The 19,478-nt window shown below is 36.1% G+C and overlaps 1 protein-coding gene and 1 pseudogene across 1 annotated transcript in view; one reads left to right on the top strand and one right to left on the bottom strand.

Annotated features, from left to right (window-relative positions):
- LOC138709447 (beta-1,4-glucuronyltransferase 1) overlaps positions 1–19,478 on the top strand; it is a 630,527-nt gene that overhangs the window by 394,830 nt on the left and 216,219 nt on the right. The window lies entirely within an intron of this gene.
- LOC138708642 (NADH-ubiquinone oxidoreductase chain 5-like) lies at positions 12,345–13,138 on the bottom strand (annotated as a pseudogene).

Here is a 19,478-nt window from a genome sequence, read left to right as displayed (position 1 = left end):
TTACAAGACGACTTGAGTTATATTTTGCTGTTTATACAACTTGAGTTATACATTACGGTTTAGATTAAAATATTTCTGAATGAAACTAAAGAAACATGTGGTAATAATATAATTACAGTTATCTTTAAGTTGATATCCACTTATATTTTTATTACAGAGCAAGAGTGGCGCTTTTAGAAGAGGCAGTTCAAATGTTGACACATTTTAACACAATAATCACAATCCTGTCCGGTGAAGAATCTGAAGAAATTATGTTGGACAGTAAACTTTATCCCATTGATAGCCCACGTTTCTTTTGTTCCATTCTGAAGCTCCCTTAATATATTTTACGTTAACTAAACCGATTAGAATAATAATTGACAAACCCTGTTTGCGATTAAACGAGAGTGTCTAGGAGAATTAAAATATTAGGGTGCTATTCGTAGACATTTCGCTAGCCTGCGCTACGAGCGTGCTAAACAGGATTCATATCATATCATATTACTAAAACTGGTTTATGAATACGAAAAACGTTAGTTCGCTGATCATCCACCGAAAGTCAGCGTTAAGAATGTCTATGAATACGGCCCTAAATGTTTACATTAGCTACTGAAAAGTTTTACTTCTGCGTTAGTTTTGCAGTTAGATTGAATGTTATTAATTTGATCAATGACATAAAACTAATACGGCTTTCCACATATACTATGAATTTCAAAACTAGAAAAAAAAAAATGTCAGCTAACGTAGCACTTTAAGCAACACAAAAAAAAGAGCCGAAGAAAGAGAGAGAGAGAGAGATTAACATAAAAGAGAGATTAAACAACAACAAATTAGAACTTATTTTAAAAGATACGTGGACGTCAGCGGACTCTAATCACTACCTGCGCACCGCTACCCCAATATATTTGGCTTCTCGTTTTCAAAATTTATCCGCATATCATCAGCTAAGTACAAGATCTCATTATAACAATTTACTCATTATACCCTACCACAAGACATCTTTATATTCTTCATCCTATACATTTTCAGTTGCTAGAAATTGGAACTCGCTTCCGAGTGATATAAGGGGTTGTTGGACAATAGCTTCATTTAGGTCAAAATTACATAAATTCTTACTTAACAGATGAATTGCTGATTAATATTTGTTACTTATAATGAAACTAACATCTGTCCATTCTTATTATTATTATTATCTTTAATTTCTCTAAATAGTTTTACAAAACCTCTAATGGCAATTACATTAATATTCTCATTATAGAAATAGAAATATATATATTCTCCCTGTAACATAGTCTTAGTAAGCTTATATTAAATTAATTTTCATCATTTTACTAGCTATCTCAAATATTAAATTAATTATAATTCATTGAATTAAATTTGCTCATAAATTAAGTTACTACTTTACCTTATAGATTTAACTAAATTTAAATAAATGTGTAGTGAAGATTATTGCTGGAGAACCTTTTAAGTGTAGTGAAAATATTTGTAATTTAAATTTATGTATTGTATTGATTAAGGCTGGTTGAGTGGAAGAGAAGGCCTTATGGCCTTAACTCTGCCAGCGAAAATAAAACATTATTATTATTATTATTATTATTATTATTATTATTATTATTATTACCTGATCCGATTAAAGGAATGCTCAGCGGAAAGTGTATGTCTGCGCCACAGCACATATACAACCTGCGCTGCATCAATCGGAGGTAACCGGAGGTCTCCGATTGAAAGCGCGCAAACAACCGCTCCGGAGAAAACCCAATCATAAGCAGCACTAATGCGTGTAGTGAGTCGTATCTGGCTTGTGTCAATCCCTGTAGATCATCGCGTCTGTGGAGAAGTAGTCCGGTCATATCTCTTGTTTCTTCTTGTTTAGTTCTTGTAGTAGTTCTCTGTAGCCTTCCGTAGAGGGTAGCAGAAGCTCATCGCGTAGTTCTTCTATGAAAAATTGTTCCTTTGCTAATGCATATGTGAGGCGCGATGGTGTATACTTTGACAGGCTTAAGGATCGTTTGAGAAAACTGGCTTTCACTTTTTCTATGTCTTCCAAAGAAAACTTAAAACAATTTGTAAATTTGGAATAGGCTTCATGCATGTAGTATTACATTCGTAATGGGGCATGCAGTTATACAGCAACTCACGAAAAAAAAAAAAAAAAAAAAAAACACGCTTGCAGACCGCTTGGCTGGGCCCATTGTAGGGCTACTACCCGGGATGGAATGGTATGCATCTCCTAAGGCCCCTCGCGCCGCCTCCGAACCCCCCTACGGGCTACATGATCCCATTACCTTTCTGCGTAGGTCTCACTGCGGTCCTTCACCCCGGTCCCATGAGTTACCACCAGCGTGTCTACTGGTCATGAAAGTCATGAAAAAGTAATGAAACTGAACAGGTGGTCATGAAAGCAATGAAAAAGTAATGGAATTGAGTGGAAGGTCATGAATTTTTTACTTTTGTGTCGGCACCTGAATGAAGACAAGTTAAGCTCTGGTAAGTACAGTAGATACTGATTTATTGATAGTTATCATAGTTTTATGCCATACTGTACTTGTCTCCTGTTATGAAAAATACAATACATTTTGACAGAGCGGTCTTAAAAACTGAATTTATGGTCGTGTTCGATGTCGCGTGATAAGTGGTGAGAGTGGAACCACAGATGATTTTTTTTTCTGATCGCACACCGATCAACTACATGCATTGTATTTAATGTAAACTGAATCAGGTTTCTATGTGTCTATTCTTTCACAAGCAGACAAAACGGGACATTTTCAATAAAATCCATACTGAAGATAGTGAATACGAGGGTCCATCGAAAAGTAACTCACAACAACTTTTTGTGGCAACGTATTTCATAGGTAAGCAAAATTAAATAATGCAGATGAAAACTACCGTTTGAGATAGGCAGTGTAATATTATACTTATTTGTTTGTTTGTTTTCAATATCAAAGCCCAAAACAATAACTAGAAAAGATCACATTTACTAGTAAATGTACGGCTATATTAATTACTTACAAATGGATTTTAAGGAACCCACAGGTTCATTGCAGCCCTCACATAAGCCCGCCATCGGTCCCTATCCTGAGCAAGACTAATCCAGTCTCCACCATCATATCCCATCTCCTTAAAATCCATTTTTATATTATCCTCCCACCCACGTCTCAGCTTTCCCAAAGATATTTTTTCCTTCCGGTCTCCCAACTAACACACTGTATGCATTTCTGAATTCGTCCATACGTGCTACATACCCTGACCATCTCAAACGTCTGGATTTAATATTCCTAATTATACCAAGTGAAGAATACAATGCGTGCAGTTCTACGTTGTGTAATTTCTCCATTCTATTGTAACTTGATCCCTCTTAGCCCCAAATATTTTCCTGAGCACCTTATTCTCGAAAATCCTTAACCTCTGTTTCTCTCTTAAAGTGAGAGTCCAAGTGTCACAACCATACAGAACAACCGGTAATATAGCTGTTTTACTTTAATAAAATAATAATCGATATTAAATCCATTTGTGCTGTTTTAAAAGCAACCAAGTAGTCTACCATGATAGCATTTCATAAGTAATAAATTCGATTGTTGTTTTATCACTGTGGAAATGACTTGATACCAGCGACGATTTGGATATATATATATATATATACATGAGTATATATATACATGAGTATATATATATATACATGAGTATATATATATACATGAGTATATATATATATATATATATATATATACATGAGTATTATATTTCAGTAATCTTGACCTCATTGCACATATGCGCATACTTTACATAGGAGCTGACTTAAAAATGCTTCTCTTACAAAACTAGTTTTTGTGGCATGAGTCCCTTTGCCACTGAGTCCCTTAATTTTGGAATACAATACACAGCAGCGCTGCATGCATGTTATTGCATTATATGTTGCTCGTATTGTATATTATTTACATATGAACTATTTCTTACTATCACCTATACTTTTTAACTTCGCTCTAGAATATACCATTAGGAAAGTTCAAGATAACAGAGAGGGTTTGGAATTGAGCGGGTTACATCAGCTGCTTGTCTATGCGGATGACGTGAATATGTTAGGAGAAAATCCACAAACGATTAGGGAAAACGCGGAAATTCTGCTTGAAGCAAGTAAAATGATAGGGTTGGAAGTAAATCCCAAGAAGACTAAGTATATGATTATGTCTCGTGACCAGAATATTGTACGAAATGGAACTATAAAAATTGGAGATTTATCCTTCGAAGAGGTGGAAAAGTTCAAATATCATGGAGCACCAGTAACAAATATAAATGACACTCGGGAGGAAATTAAACGCAGAATAAATATGGGAAATGCCTATTATTATTATTCGGTTGAGAAGCTTTTATCATCTAGTCTGCTATAAAAAAATCTGAAAGTTAGACTTTATAAAACAGTTATATTACCGGTTGTTTTGTATGGCTGTGAAACTTGGACTCTCACTTTGAGAGAGGAACAGAGATTAAGGGTGTTTGAGAATAAGGTTCTTAGGAAAATATTTGGGGCTAAGAGGGATGAAGTTACAGGAGAATGGAGAAAGTTACACAACGCAGAGCTGCACGCATTGTATTCTTCACCTGACATAATTAGGAACATTAAATCCAGACGTTTGAGATGGGCAGGGCATGTAGCACGTATGGTGGAATCCAGAAATGCATATAGAGTGTTAGTGGGAGGCCGGATGGAAAAAGACCTTTGGGGAGGCCGAAACGTAGATGGGAGGATAATATTAAAATGGATGTGAGGGAGGTGGGATATGATGGTAGAGACTGGATTAATCTTGCTCGGATAGGGACCAATGGCGGGCTTATGTGAAGGCGGCAATGAACCTCCGGGTTCCTTAAAAGCCAGTAAGTATCATGTACGTAACTATTCGCTGTCTAAGAAAAGAGTGGATTTTTAATTTCACTATATGTTTGTGCAATGTTTGAAGCACAGTCTAGCGAGTCACTGCAGATTTTATCCAGGTTTGTTCAGGTGAATTCTTGTGTGGCCGCGGTGTCTTCTCTGTGATCTGCCTTTCCTCTGCTCCATGTATTTCCTTCTCATACAGAGACGTCTTTTCTTTGTACTCGTGCCGCACTAGACCAGTTGCTTCATCTGAGTGACATTTGCTTTAAGGATTATGAACGTGATGTAACACAGCATTCTCTGTTCGACAGTTGATTTTTTCATTATGAGATTTTATCGCTGTACAGAAAAAATGCTGAAATACAGCAATTTCACTTCGCGTGCTCTTTCTTATGAACTTTCTCTGACTGTTAATAGCTTCTCGCAACGTCTTCCGTTCTTACAATCATTGAAACATCTCTATGAAAGCAGCATGAATTGGCCTGTTTATGTTCTGAAAATGTGATTTGTAAACTGCTAATACATGCCTACATTATAACAGACGGAAAAGGAATCTTGCACAAAGTGTCAGCATTATGCAGGGTGCGAGGAGTTATACGTGCAAATATTTTTAGAACTACATTATATAACAAATTTCGCGATCTTCGAAGTTATTTTTTTAGACTTGGAAAAATATGATGTTTTTAGGTTGGTTAATAGCTACTTCCAGGCGATTTGTTTTTTTCACGAACGTCTGACTATACTAAAAGCCAGGTTATGAACCGACTAAACAGGAAGTAGTTGGCGGGGGGAGAGGAAAGTGCGGGTTAGAGGGGTAGCCTGTGCAGTGATGACACGTTGAGTGTGGGGGGTTGGAGGGGAAAAGGAGTACGAAGCTTTTCATTGGACCTCACGTGAAAATGTCGTCTGCTGACGAAAATCTGGCAACGGAATCATAGAGACAGTGTAGCCAAACTTCCCAGCTCATTTGCACTACCACGTGCATTACGAGTCGCATTTCGTACCAGCGTCATTACCTCGTGCTTTCTTAAAAACAGTAATTTTAATTACTAATATTGTTGATAGTGTTATCGAGAACTATAGACAGTAATTATTTTAAATATATCGGTGACAAACGCTGAATACGCTTTGAATCTCGCGCCACTATGTGGCAACAGAGCTTATAAGGAGAGCAACAGAACGTTGCTTCCGGTTTAGTCGGTTCATATCCTGGCTTTTAGTATAGTTGCGCAGAGGTCTAAACTTGTGTACTTCCAGGCTTACCATGAAGGTACGAAAAATAATCACTTTGTGATTTAAGATGGCGCTTACTCCGTCGGATTCCGGCCACTTAGTCACTCGTAAGGAGTGCACCTCTGCACATGTGTGGACATTGTGCCACTGTCATACATATATGCCGCAGTGCATGAGGGTAGGCCACTAGAGGGAACCCAAGAGGTGGAACTTAAACTGAGAGGATTCAATCCGACATCGGGATGGGAATCCGGTGTGGCTTGGTGGTTAGAGTGTCAGCACGTAGAGCTGAAAATTCCATTCAAATCCCGGTGCCGCGCCGGAGAGAATTTTTCTCTGTTCAACTCATCTTTCATCATATAAAGACAGTCGGTTTAGATGGTTTTATGTAAAGAATACGCTTTGCAGTAAAATTACTTATGGTGAATCAGGCAGTAATTCTAACTTAAGGAGAGAGGATGGTATTTTTTGGTGGAAAATGAGTAAATTAAAAAAAATCTTTAAAATACCCTGTGATATGTGTGGAATGCATAGCATAACATTTTGTGGGTATTTATGCCCTTATCGGATGTTGAGTCGCAATTTTTAAACTTCCTGCGTTATGGATTTTTAAATCACTCGCCCACTTTTATTGTTGTTTCCGGTAAATTAAATTTTCATTTTTTTTTCTTTAAAATGCCCTTTGATATGTGTGGAATGCATTGAATAACATTTTGTGGGTATTTGTGCCCTTATCGGATGTTGAGAAGTCATTTTTAAACTTCCTGCGCTATGGATTTTTAAATCACACACCCCTTTTTTATCGGTTTCCAGTAACTTCACTTTTTTGCTACATTGCCAGACAAAAATGGATATAATTTCTGTACAATTAAAGATACATGCATGAAATTTAGAACACACATTCTTTAAACTATTAGAAAACGTTTCTCTGTAACAGAATTTTGTTAATTGATTTCATTTTAAGAATATGTCCCTTTGTTTGCAAGAAAGGAAATCAGAAAATTGTTATTAAGTTTTAATTGTTTATTTTACAAACGTAGGGACTAATATCAAAATTCTGTTACAGACAGTTTGTAGAACATGCTTTTGTAAATACATTGCAAAAAACTGTTTGAATCTATCTTTAAAAACGGTTTAGATATATCGGTTTTAATACAATCCTGCATTGGGTACATTTTTTTCAAATTTGGGCCCCCAAATATATATATATATTTTTTCAAAATATTTATATTTGGTTGAGTTGCTACAGGTATGAGCTCTCTACATACAAAATATTTATATTTTACACCAAATAGGAAAAAAAGTTAAAAAAAATCATCCTCTCCCCTTAAATCAAATTTAGAGCGTGATCGAGAACTCGATGACAACTTTGTAAAATAACCTTAAAGAGAAAATTAAGGGAAGATGATTCATTACTTCGTGATAAAGCGAGTAAAAGAGATATTAAGAGAAATTTATGAGTACGAGGACGAAATGTGCACATTACATATGTCCATGTTGCAGTTTACTTTATCGTGGTGACGCACATTACATGTGTTTATGGCGCAATTTTGTCTTAATAAAGGTAAGAAAAAGTGGTTCTAGTTGAATAAAGAACAACGTGACTGTAAAATTAGATCAAAATCATAAAGTGCATATGATTTTTGTTTGATACGTGTACGGTATGAGGCGATAAAGAAAGACTTTCGAATTGATAGAAGTTGCATACAATGTAAAAACCGATGCAAGTGCGATAGTAAATCGAATAATTGGTGTACTGGATACATGGACATGAGCCTGGGGTATTGTACGCCTGTTTTTATGGCTTTTATATGTGATGTTTGCCATAAATCTAGCTTTAAATACACACTCACTGAAATTGTAAAATTTTTAGCATCCGGAACGAATAAGTTGCGAATTAAAGCGCGTTTTATACTGTTTAATAGTTAATGAAGTTTTAATGCGCTGATATCATGTGTTACTTTGCTTTATCACATAACCTGACGAATGTCTTGATGCTTTAGTCTACCAACACATTCACGCGAACACTTCGCGACATTACATGTAAGAAATTACTTCATCTATGTTTGCATTTCTACCCGTGTGCCTTTCTTGCTACTACAAAGGGTGATAACATGCCTCTTTCCTACATTTCCCTGCTACTTCCTTATGCAAACTTAGGCAAGTTAATCTTCACAAGTGTGTTTAAATACTTTGTAATATTCGTATAAATATCCATTTCGTCTCTGATATAGCTCTGTACTCGTGGTATTTTCATAGCTGCAGTAGAAAAGTTGAAATACTTCCCACAGGACGAATAGAAGAACTTGTACAAAAATTTTAGCGAGAATGTCACCTGGAGTAACGTTTCTGCTAGCGTAAATAGCAATTGGTTGAATCCTATCTTACATAAATACTAATGCATGATTTGCTAATTGTTTTTTTTTTTTTTTGGACATCAGACCGAAATTAACAAATACGTCCACTTTAAGGGAATAATTATTAAATTGAATTTCTTCTCTGAATTTGACCTCATCGAATATTACCACTCCGCAACGTTTATTTTCATATATTTAATCATTTCGGTAAATTAGGGAAAATGTGAGGGTACAACTCTTGGTTGTAATTTCCAACGCACTCGCGGTATTGCTGTCTTATGACGTTTTATATTAAAACAGTCTGATCGGTTATTTACCGAAAGCTGCCTATCTTTCTGCGGAATCGCTCTGGCCCACTTTCCAAACTCATCTTTTTAAAAAATGTTATGTTTTATTTAACGACGCTCGCAACTGCAGAGGTTTTATCAGCGTCGCCGGATGTGCCGGAATTTTGTCCCGCAGGAGTTCTTTTACATGCCAGTAAATCTACTGACATGAGCCTGTCGCATTTAAGCACACTTAAATGCCATCGACCTGGCCCGGGATCGAACCCGCAACCTTGGGCATAGAAGGCCAGCGCTATACCAACTTGCCAACCAGGTCGACTCTCATCTTTTTCTTTGGGAGATGAAAAGAAATGTCTTATTACACTATTTCTACTGTATTCCGATCTACAACCCGGAACAAAACAGTACGGAATTTTTGTAATTATTTTGTAAACCACCACACAATATTCTTTTGTCACTTGTTAATTCAAAGAACAACAAATTGAAGACATCTACATAACTCTCAACAACAAAGCATATTAACAACCCCTAGCAATTTTCATCATTAAACGCGCGAGAAATATATTTTCGAGGTGTGTGACATCAGACAACAGATGGATCCTAGCGATCGAAGCGCCACTAGTTGTCAGGTCCGCCACTGACAATGGGAAAGCATAGAAGTGCGTACACTATTTCTTCTATTCGTCCTACTTCCCATAAGGGCTAGGCGCTTTCGACTTCTGTTCAGTTTCTATTAAATGATTATGCTATGAAGTGCTATTCACATAATTGTCAATATTAATCAGTCAATCAATCTTATTGTCAAAAACTATAGCTTTCTGAAGTTATAGACAAAGTCAAAGTCATACATAGATAAACAATAATAAACACATTCAAACGCAATGTTAGATGTTAAATTAAACACTCATTAATATTATAAAATGGATTGGCAGTAAGCCCAATTTTTAAAACAGATTTAATATCTGTAGTAGTAGTAAGGATCTGAAGAAGCAAATTGGAAATCGTACTTAGTTATGAAGTTTTAATTAATGGTAATAGTAGTAAAATAATGTTAAAATAATTATGCTCTTTGTAAAATGATACGAAGGAGACCAAAACGGATAGGATGATTTATTTGAAAGGGAACAAAATGGGCACATGAGAAATTATTATTATTATTATTATTATTATTATTATTATTATTATTATTATTATTATTATTATTATTACTAGAAGGATAATATCGATGGTGTTTATGTAAAAGGGCCTATCCCACGAAAGAAAAATGTTTCAGCAACAACCAAAATTACATTTTAACACATTATTATTAGTTGTGTAATCTTACATTAAGGAATATTATAGATCTAAACATAATTTTCAAAAAACATATATTCACACTGAAATTAAATTTTAAGTAATTACACTAATTACAGCAACAAAGCCACATAAAAAATGACGGTTAAGCCATTTTACTTCAACGTCATCGATATTAATATGAATCTGAGGGAGATGGGATATGGTGCTAGGGACTTGATTAATCTTGCTCAGGATAGGAACTGATGTGGGCTTGCGTGAGAGCGGTAAGGAACCTCCGGGTTCCTTAAAAACCATTTGTAAGTATTATTATTATTATTATTATTATTATTATTATTATTATTATTATTATTATTATTATTTTATTGAAATGCAACGAATATAATTATAACTTCTAGCCAAAAAAGCTTAGAGTGAGTATTTGTTTAATTTGAAATTATCTATAGTGCCTTTCATTTCAAAATAATTTCCAGTATGTAGCTGGGGGAACGCAGAGTGACAGGATTTCCTTCTCCTATAAAGAGCCGAAGATTGTGAGTTCGATTCCCGATGGGGAAATTATTTTTCCAGTTGTCCTAATCCTTACGTTTGCACCGTGGCCCTGTGATCGACTCAGCCTCTGACAAAATGAGTACCAAAAGGGTGAAAACGGCAAGCACGTAGCATTGTCATCCTTACTGCTACTAATAGCGATTGTCTACAAAAGTGGGAGTATACAAATCTGGCTTTCAGGTAGTAGCTCCCTGTAAAGCAGGTTTGAACAATTTCAAGGAAAAATTGTTCGGGGGCCGGGTATCGATCCCGGGACCCTTCGCTTAGCGCGCGAACGCTCTTCCGACTGAGCTACCCCAGGAACTATACACGACACCGTCACGATCGAAAAATCGAAAGAGAATTGGGAGGACAAATTTAAAAGGTACGCAAAACGTGTCCTTGCAAGGGGTTGGGGTGTGTACAAAACTAAATATGTGAGCTCCAAGCCTGTTGGCCACTAGTCTCACTCCGGGTTACGCTGCTCCACTGAAGGAGCTCTAGAAAATTTTGAAGGGGAAGCCGAAATTGGACGTAACCTCTTAGGTACCACATACGCGAGGGGGACTGAGATTTGATCAAGTGATCACGGAACGGGGCGAGGAGGAGATGGCTGGTGTTTGCCGTTAGGATGGCTAGACGCTGTCATCTGTTCGATGACAAAGCATGTGAAGGCCGTCGGAAGAAGCGCCGTGAAATCTAAATCTGCAATTTGAGAGGTCCCCGTCCTTTCAAATTGCGACTAATTGAGTGACCTCGTATATTTAATAGACAATTTATAGGTTCTGAACTAGCGCATAGGTCGTTTACAAGAAAGGGGAATATATATGGGGAAGGGCATATAGGTCCGTGGCCCATTTCTTTTAGGGCACATCCCGACATTTGTCTTACGCCTTAGGAAAACCACGGAATACCTAAGGCAGGATGAGTTGTCTCATATATAAGAGACAAGCCAATTTGGCTATTATGTAGGAGGTGATTGTTGTCATGAGCCTTGTTGAATCGTCTCAATTTAGAGACCAGGACACCGTCACAATTGTGAAATTGTTCAAAAGTGGGAGTCTTAACATCCCACTTTCTTGGCCTTTAAGAGAGATAACTCTACTTACTTTAAATAAGTAAGAATTGTACATTCGAGACTTTAAAAACAAAAATATGCTCTAGATCTGTGGATGGAATGTTTGTGTTCCTGAAGACAAAATGAAATAGAATACAAAATTAATAATTTTATCAAATATCTTCTAACCCGAATGGATATCACATGAATTGATATCGACATGATATCACGTCTTCGCCTACCTCAAGACAGGATATCACGTCGACAATTAATAAGCATTCTAGGTGGAATATGAAACCATGATCACGGCTTCCGCGCACCATCAAAGCTGCGTGTTGGTCGTTGTTTGTATAATAATTATATTAATCCTTTATTTTATTGTCTTGCAGTTGTGAGAAGTACAACCGCCGTGTGCTCAGCTGGACTAAGGAGACGAAATCCAATGGTAGAAGCCCATCGATCAAGTCTAGGAACTTCCCATATCTAAGCAAATTCAATTTAACTTTCACAGTTCTACTCTCTCGCTTCTGTAATCAGAGAAATTACGACTTCCTCAGCCGGCAGTGTCCAGTAGGAGTTCAAACTCATTTACATTCGAAGTGGAGGACCCAGTATCGTTAATTTCGTTTACCTGCATGTTGAGAGCCTACAACATCGTATGAAAGGTTTAGCCTCGGAGTGAATGTTCAGTAATTGAGATAACATCCTCGTATTATACAGCGTGTTTCATAATTGTGGTAACACTTTCATATGATGATGATAGTGATAATAATAATAATAATAATAATAATAATAATAATAATAATAATAATAATAATAATAATAATAATAACCTATTACCAATATTAATCTTAGAAATCTCATACCCAAATCAACCACCTAAAAATCTAACCAACAATACCAAAGTCTTTAAATAAAATGGTAAACAAATTAATAAAGGAGTAGGAAAAATAATTCAACTAAGAAATCTTCCCTCTATAACAGCTATAATTAATAAACCTAATATCCCTTCGATTATATTAAATCTATATTCACCAATATTATATATACTTAATATATTAAAATCACCACATAAAGTATAATAAAATAAACGAAAAGAATAACAAACAGTTAAACCAGTAGAAAAGTAAAACAAAAAAAAATTAAAAAATATTTACATATCTTAAAGAAACGATCACCAAAATTAAGTCCCTTGAATAAAATCCAGCCAAAAATGGTATTCCACATAATGCAAAATTAGAAATACATAAACATGTTGAAGTTAAAGGTATTTGAAAGGACATTCCCTATAAAACGAATATCCTGAGAATCCCTTATACTATACCAGAACATATAAATAATAATGCTTTAAATAGTGCATGAGTTAACAAATTAAAAAAAGCTAAAACAGAAAAACCTATAGATAAAATACTCATTATTAAACCTAACTGACTTAAGGTAGATAAAGCAATAATTTTCTTAAATCATACTCAAAATTTGCTCCTAAACCAGCCATAAATATTGTTAAACCAGAAATAAGTAAAATAAAAATATTTAATCAATCACTAAAAAAATTCTAACCGATAATATGTTTTCGCGGGATATCAGCCGAGTTAAGATTTTGGAATGCTCCAAGCTTTCGACTGCTATCTCTGCAGCCATCTTCAGGGAAGTGATGTCCGAACAGAAAGTCGAAAGGTAGTATAGATGTTAGGCTGTCTCAGGTGAAACGGGATTGGTTGGCGGATCGGCCAATCCGGGGCCGGGAATTGTCATTCCTCGTAAGCTCCGCCCCTCCCGGGATTCTTGTGTGAAGTTTGGCGGGCGGCGAGCCCTGTTCCGCCGGTTGGAATCGGTTGCCGTCCTCGGTCCGTGATCTTCATGACCTTGGTTGTAAGAGGGCCTAAGCTGGTCCAAGGCCGGTGTCCATGCCTGACTGAGCTGCAGTCCACCGTCCCTGTTAAAGTTGTTTTTCTCCAGCTTAATCTCTATGGCCTCCTTGATTGTACGTTCCCAGTAGTGGTCAAGCCAACCAATCCTGTTTCACCTGAGACAGCCTAACATCTATATACCTTCGACTTTCTGTTCGGACATCACTTCCCTGAAGATGGCTGCAGAGATAGCAGTCGAAAGCGTTGAGAATTCCAAAATCCTAACTCGGCTGATATCCCGCGAAAACATATTAGCGAACTTGTAAGAGTTTCCAGAAAATTAAATATAGATTTAACAGCGCGTGAAACATAGAGTTAAGATGACTTTGTTTATTGTCGCTTCTCCTCTCTAGATGCTTCCACTAATATTTTGTTATTCATTAACTGATTATATTAGATATGTTTATTTTTATTTGCAGTAGTTTTCTGTAGTTACGTGGCTGATAGATGCAAATCTTTTTTAGCTTAACCTTATAATAGGTGTGCACGTCTACAGTCAATAGCAATATGAGTTTATTGCTAGTGAAGTAATTTGTACAAAAGTTATAAACAGAATTCATCTCTGAAGGAATAGAAAGCTGTGCTTAGAGAGTTATCCAATTACAATTAACACATACTTAACAATGATAAACATGATAATTATTGGAAATAAAGTGAGTTAAAGTAACTTAAAAGGATAAATTAACTAGAAAAATAGAATTTCAGTGTTAACAATTTAACTCGTACAAATACATAAATATATATTAAACAAATACAACTTTAAAAGTTAAATTCACTTGATCAAATCTCCGCCCCCCTCGCGTATGTGGTACTTAAGAGGTTACGTCCAATTTCGGCTTCCCCTTCAAAATTTTCTAGAGCTCCTTCAGTGGAGCAGCGTAACCCGGAGTGAGACTAGTGGCCAACAGGCTTGGAGCTCACATATTTAGTTTTGTACAGCCCCCAATCCCTTGCAAGGACGCGTTTTGCGTACCGTTTAAATTTGTCCTCCCAATTCTCTTTCGATTTTTCGGTTTTTTCGTTCGGACATCACTTCCCTGAAGATGGCTGCAGAGATAGCAGTCGAAAGCTTGGAGCATTCCAAAATCTTAACTCGGCTGATATCCCGCGAAAACATATTAGCGAACCAACGCCGAGAAAGCCTCAAATCATACAAACTCTAACCGAATTAATAAAAAAACCCCTGCAGTAACTAAAGTTGATGAATCAACTAAAGCAGAAACTGGAGTAGGAGCAGCCATAGCAGCGGGAAGTCATGAAGAGAATGGAAGTTGAGCTCTCATAGTCATAGCAGCTATAACCACAAGAAAAGAAATAATTTCTATCTCAAAATTACCCTTCAGTAGTTCCAAATAATAAATATAATTTCATCTACCAAAATGTAATGTTCACGAAATCGCTATTAATAAACAAACATCCCCAATCCGATTAGATAATGCAGTAATTATACCTGCATTATAAGATTTAACATTTTGATAATAGATAACTAAACAATAAGAAACTAAACCTAAACCATCCCAACCTAATAAAATTCTAATTATATTAGGTCTAATAATTAAACATATTATAGATATTACAAACATAAGAAGTAGTAAAATAAATCGATTAATATTTATATCTCCATCTATATAATCATCACTATACAAAATAACTAAAGAAGAAATATTATTATTATTATTATTATTATTATTATTATTATTATTATTATTATTATTATATGTACAGTAATATGTTCAGACTGTCAGTGTTCATTAGGCCCACTTGACAGGTCATATAACAGGATGAACTCCTCTTCAATACTAGAGGCCTTTCAGCTCACCTTGGGGATAAGGAAATAATTTGTCCTGCAGCAGAAAATATTTAAATACAACAGTACCTACGTTGTTGTCTACTAGAATTAAGTAAAACACGAGAACTCTGTTTCAACGTTTGAACTGACCGGTAACGGCTACGGTTAACCGAGTAACTTGGGTGCTCCGCTGCCAAGCACATAAACCGATAGAACCGAGTAACTCAACAGTTCTACTCGCTCCGTCCCAGCTCTAGTGGTTAAGCCAGATATTCTAGTTATACTAATTTCGATTTCTTTCGCCAGGATGTCCATTGCGGGTTCTCTGACTTCTTTCTAGGTGACAAAAATAGTTCATTCTAAATTCTCCAAGTACTTTTTTTAACAAATCTAATGTTAATCTAAAAAATATATTAGGTCTGAAAGAAGCTGCATTTAATTCATATACTTTACTTCGCTCTGTATGTTGTATACCACCAGAATTTTATATTTTTGAAACATTATATTCATTAAATATGTAATTGAAACTAAAATTATTAATTAATTTGGATTAACTTTTACGTCCCCTTTTCCAGTCTTTAGGTCCTTTTAACGATATCTTTAAGTCTTTTTAAAGGTCTTTTTAGGTAATTTATAGGTCTTCAACTTCCGAGCCCCATTTATGACATTACTAGTAGCGTGGGTTATTTATGACATTACTAGTCGCGTGAAGGTCAATTGAACCCCCAACCTGGTAAATTAGAATTAACACGACAAATGAAAATTGTCATGTGGTCATAATGCCGACAGTGTTTTAGGAAGGAAGTGATAAGCTGGGCAATATAGGTAACTGCATAAAAATGATAAAAACCAAGATTTAACATGGGGGAGAGGGAGTCAACATGTTATTGTAATATGAAAGTGCTACCATAATTTTTAAACACGGTGTACACAATCTGTGTAGTAGAAATTGAAGTGCAGGCAATTTGTATGACTTTTTTTTTCTAATTTTAGCAAATGGACGCTTCGTGCTTCCAAATGAAGGATTCAGAGCCCTAGTGGGCCAAGCACCATATATTAAGAACGGAGAAAACAAGGTTTAAAATTAAGTGAATATCATAATTAAATGGAAGCATATAGCAAGTAATATAACATATTGTGGCGCCATGTTGAAAGACCTCGCGCGCGTCCGACAGAAGGGAGGGCGCGCGAGAAGGCAGCCGCGAGGAGAGGAGGGAGAAAGCCAAGCCCCTACAGTCTCGGCTGCGCGAAACGAGGAAACCGGGGCAAATTGAACGCTGCGCTTGCCGCCATATTGTTGGAGAGCAGACGCATAATAGCAGAACGTAAAACACGCAATTTAACGCTGTGATGATCTAAAATTGACAGATTATGGCCATTTTCGACGTTTAACGTAAAATTAGGACGAAATAAACATATTCAAAGTTTCATTGATATGCGTTAGAACATTAAAGAAAAGAAAATACGTACGCAGCAATTTATAGAAAACATACTGATACATCCACAAATAGGCCTACACAATACACATTATAGATTGTATAATTTTACGATAATCAGCATATTGTTAGGCTTCAGTGAATCTAAAATTATATTAACATACATTACTCTTAGATCACAAGACATAAATATATGCACCTTGATTACACAAGTTCTTATTATAATCAAATTCTTAGGTGAAATAAATATGTGATAATCAGTATAGGCCTGTTGTTAAGTTTTAGAGAATCGAAAATTATATTACCGGTACTTCTAGACCACAGGTCATAAGTAATCTGGCAAAATATAATGTGCGAAGGTAGCCAAATTACTGTACATTGAATTCATTCTTCAATTAATAAAGGGAATGCTATCAATTATAAAAAGTATCGGTACCTAATACATTGCAAACAATAGGTAACGTGAAGACCTAAAAACTAAACAATCAGTTTATGCAAGATAAAAAAAAACACATACTTTTTATGTGTGGATTTTTTACATATTGTATTGTTATTTTAAGTAAATAAAATAGATATATTATCATTGCTTGCGGAGTGTTGGTACATAATTTTTACGCACATATGTAATATCAATAAGATACCATTCCTTGCTTTTGTTAATAAAATATATCCGCCAAAATGTAAAAGAGTTATTTATAGGTGAACTCTGAATCATAAGTTCACAAAGAAGGCTTAGCTATTATAGTTATTTATTTATTTATTTATTTATTTATTTATTTATTTATTTATTTATTTATTTATTTATTTATTTATTATCTGTATAATTATTTATCCATATATGGATCTTGAATGAAAGTTTATTATCTTGCAGATAAATTAATTTACATAATAAAAACAAAAAGTTATCTTTCCACTAATGTTTTAACATCTGATGTGTAAGTCTAAATAATTCACTCAGTAGGATTTCTCTACAGTCTGATATACCTGTACTAACAATTAAGTATTCTTTATTGTCGCGAACTATTGATTGATTTTAATGATATTGATATTGTAACAACAGAGATAATATTATATCGTACCTTTCGCAAATGGCTTGGAAAATTAAACAGGGATGGTATTATCGCCGCGCTCTCATGGTTAACATTCGGCAGGTCTTTGAGCGGCCTCATGCATAAAATTCGGCAGGTCTTTGAAATGTATTACTGTTTTCAATTTCTTGTGTCGCCTCTCCAATCACTCGCCTCAATTTCAATAATGCAACCAATAAGCTGCTTCCATTATTAAATAACACTTACTTGTCTAATCCACGTGGACTAAAACCGAGGTTGCAATGTCTTGTGCTGAGGACGAACATTAAGGTATGTGATTAAAAATTATTATTAAAGAGTTATTATTAAGAGTTAAGAAAGCCAACGTACTCGTATATGAAATAATACTAATAATAATAATAATAATAATAATAATAATAATAATAATAATAGCCATTTAACAATATAACAAACTAGTGCTTATTCTTATCGAGGAAGTAGTCGTGACGCTTAGAGTGAAACCTACAGAGCAACAATCGATCGGCAAAATTATGTTTTAAAAGCACACCGCACGTTATTGTATGATGCCGACATGTTAAGCATGAGTCCGCGGCGATAATATATTATCATATATCATCTTTCAAAATTCTATTGCCATTACTTTTACACTGTTCACTAAAAACACCCGAGACAAAACAAAGGACAAGTAAGACAATCGTGTTTACCGCCCTATTTCTACCAGTAGCATGGCGGCGTAAACATGCGCAGAATGGTTTCAATTTTGGATAGCACACCAGCGCTCTGTGTGAGTCTAGTATACTATATAACGTCTTTGGAGAAAGCCGTGGGCGCTGGGCTGTGCGAGGTGAAGGGGGAAAAGAAGCAGCGAGAAACAGATGATTCTCGAAGCTCCGCAAATCGTCGCAAGCCGATTGTGTGGAAGCTACTCGATGTAGTACATTCTAGAAGTGTGATTTAGTAATAATTAGAAGGGGCAAGAGAGCCAGAGTCAGTTTTAGTTTGGTCAGCTAGTCAGTGAAGAAGCAGCGAACGGGCAAGGAAGCCAGCCTTCAAGACCGGGGTTCGACGTGAGAGAACTTGAGTAACTGTGGCAGCATCCAGGCGGAACCAACGCGTCCGGGAGTCTTGGGTTCGTCGTGCAGTGAACTTTACCTGAAAATCTTGAGTTCGAAGTTCAGTGGACTGTCTCTGGAAGTCGTGGGTTCGATATACTGTGAACTTGAGTGAATAAGCTAGAAGAACTAGCCCAGGCAAACGAACTGTGAAGTGAGAACTGACAGTTTTGTTTTGTAAATAGTGCTTTGTGAACATTTTTCTTATTTTAGTAGGTTATTTTACGACGGTGTATCAACGTCTAGGTTATTTAGCGTCTGAATGATATGAAGGTGATAATGCCGGTGAAATGAGTCCGGGGTCCAGCACCGAAAGTTACCCAGCATTTGCTCATCTTGGGTTGAGGGAAAACCCCGGAAAAAACCTCAACCAGGTAACTTGCCCCGACCGGGAATCGAACCCGGGCCACCTGGTTTCGCGGCCAGACGCGCTGACCGTTACTCCACAGGTGTGGACCTTTGTGAACGTTAGTTGAGATTAGGAGTTCATTGTTCTCAATATTCCAAGTGAATTGTCATTGTCATCTGTGAGGTGCAGTAACGAATACTGTTTGCTGTGTGTAGTGGAATACCCA

Source organism: Periplaneta americana, chromosome 11 (genome assembly GCF_040183065.1).
Source record: "Periplaneta americana isolate PAMFEO1 chromosome 11, P.americana_PAMFEO1_priV1, whole genome shotgun sequence".
In the NCBI taxonomy this organism is placed as follows: Eukaryota; Metazoa; Arthropoda; class Insecta; order Blattodea; family Blattidae; genus Periplaneta; species Periplaneta americana.
Note: the sequence above shows the minus strand (reverse complement) of the source record. Positions and strands in the feature narration are given on the sequence as shown.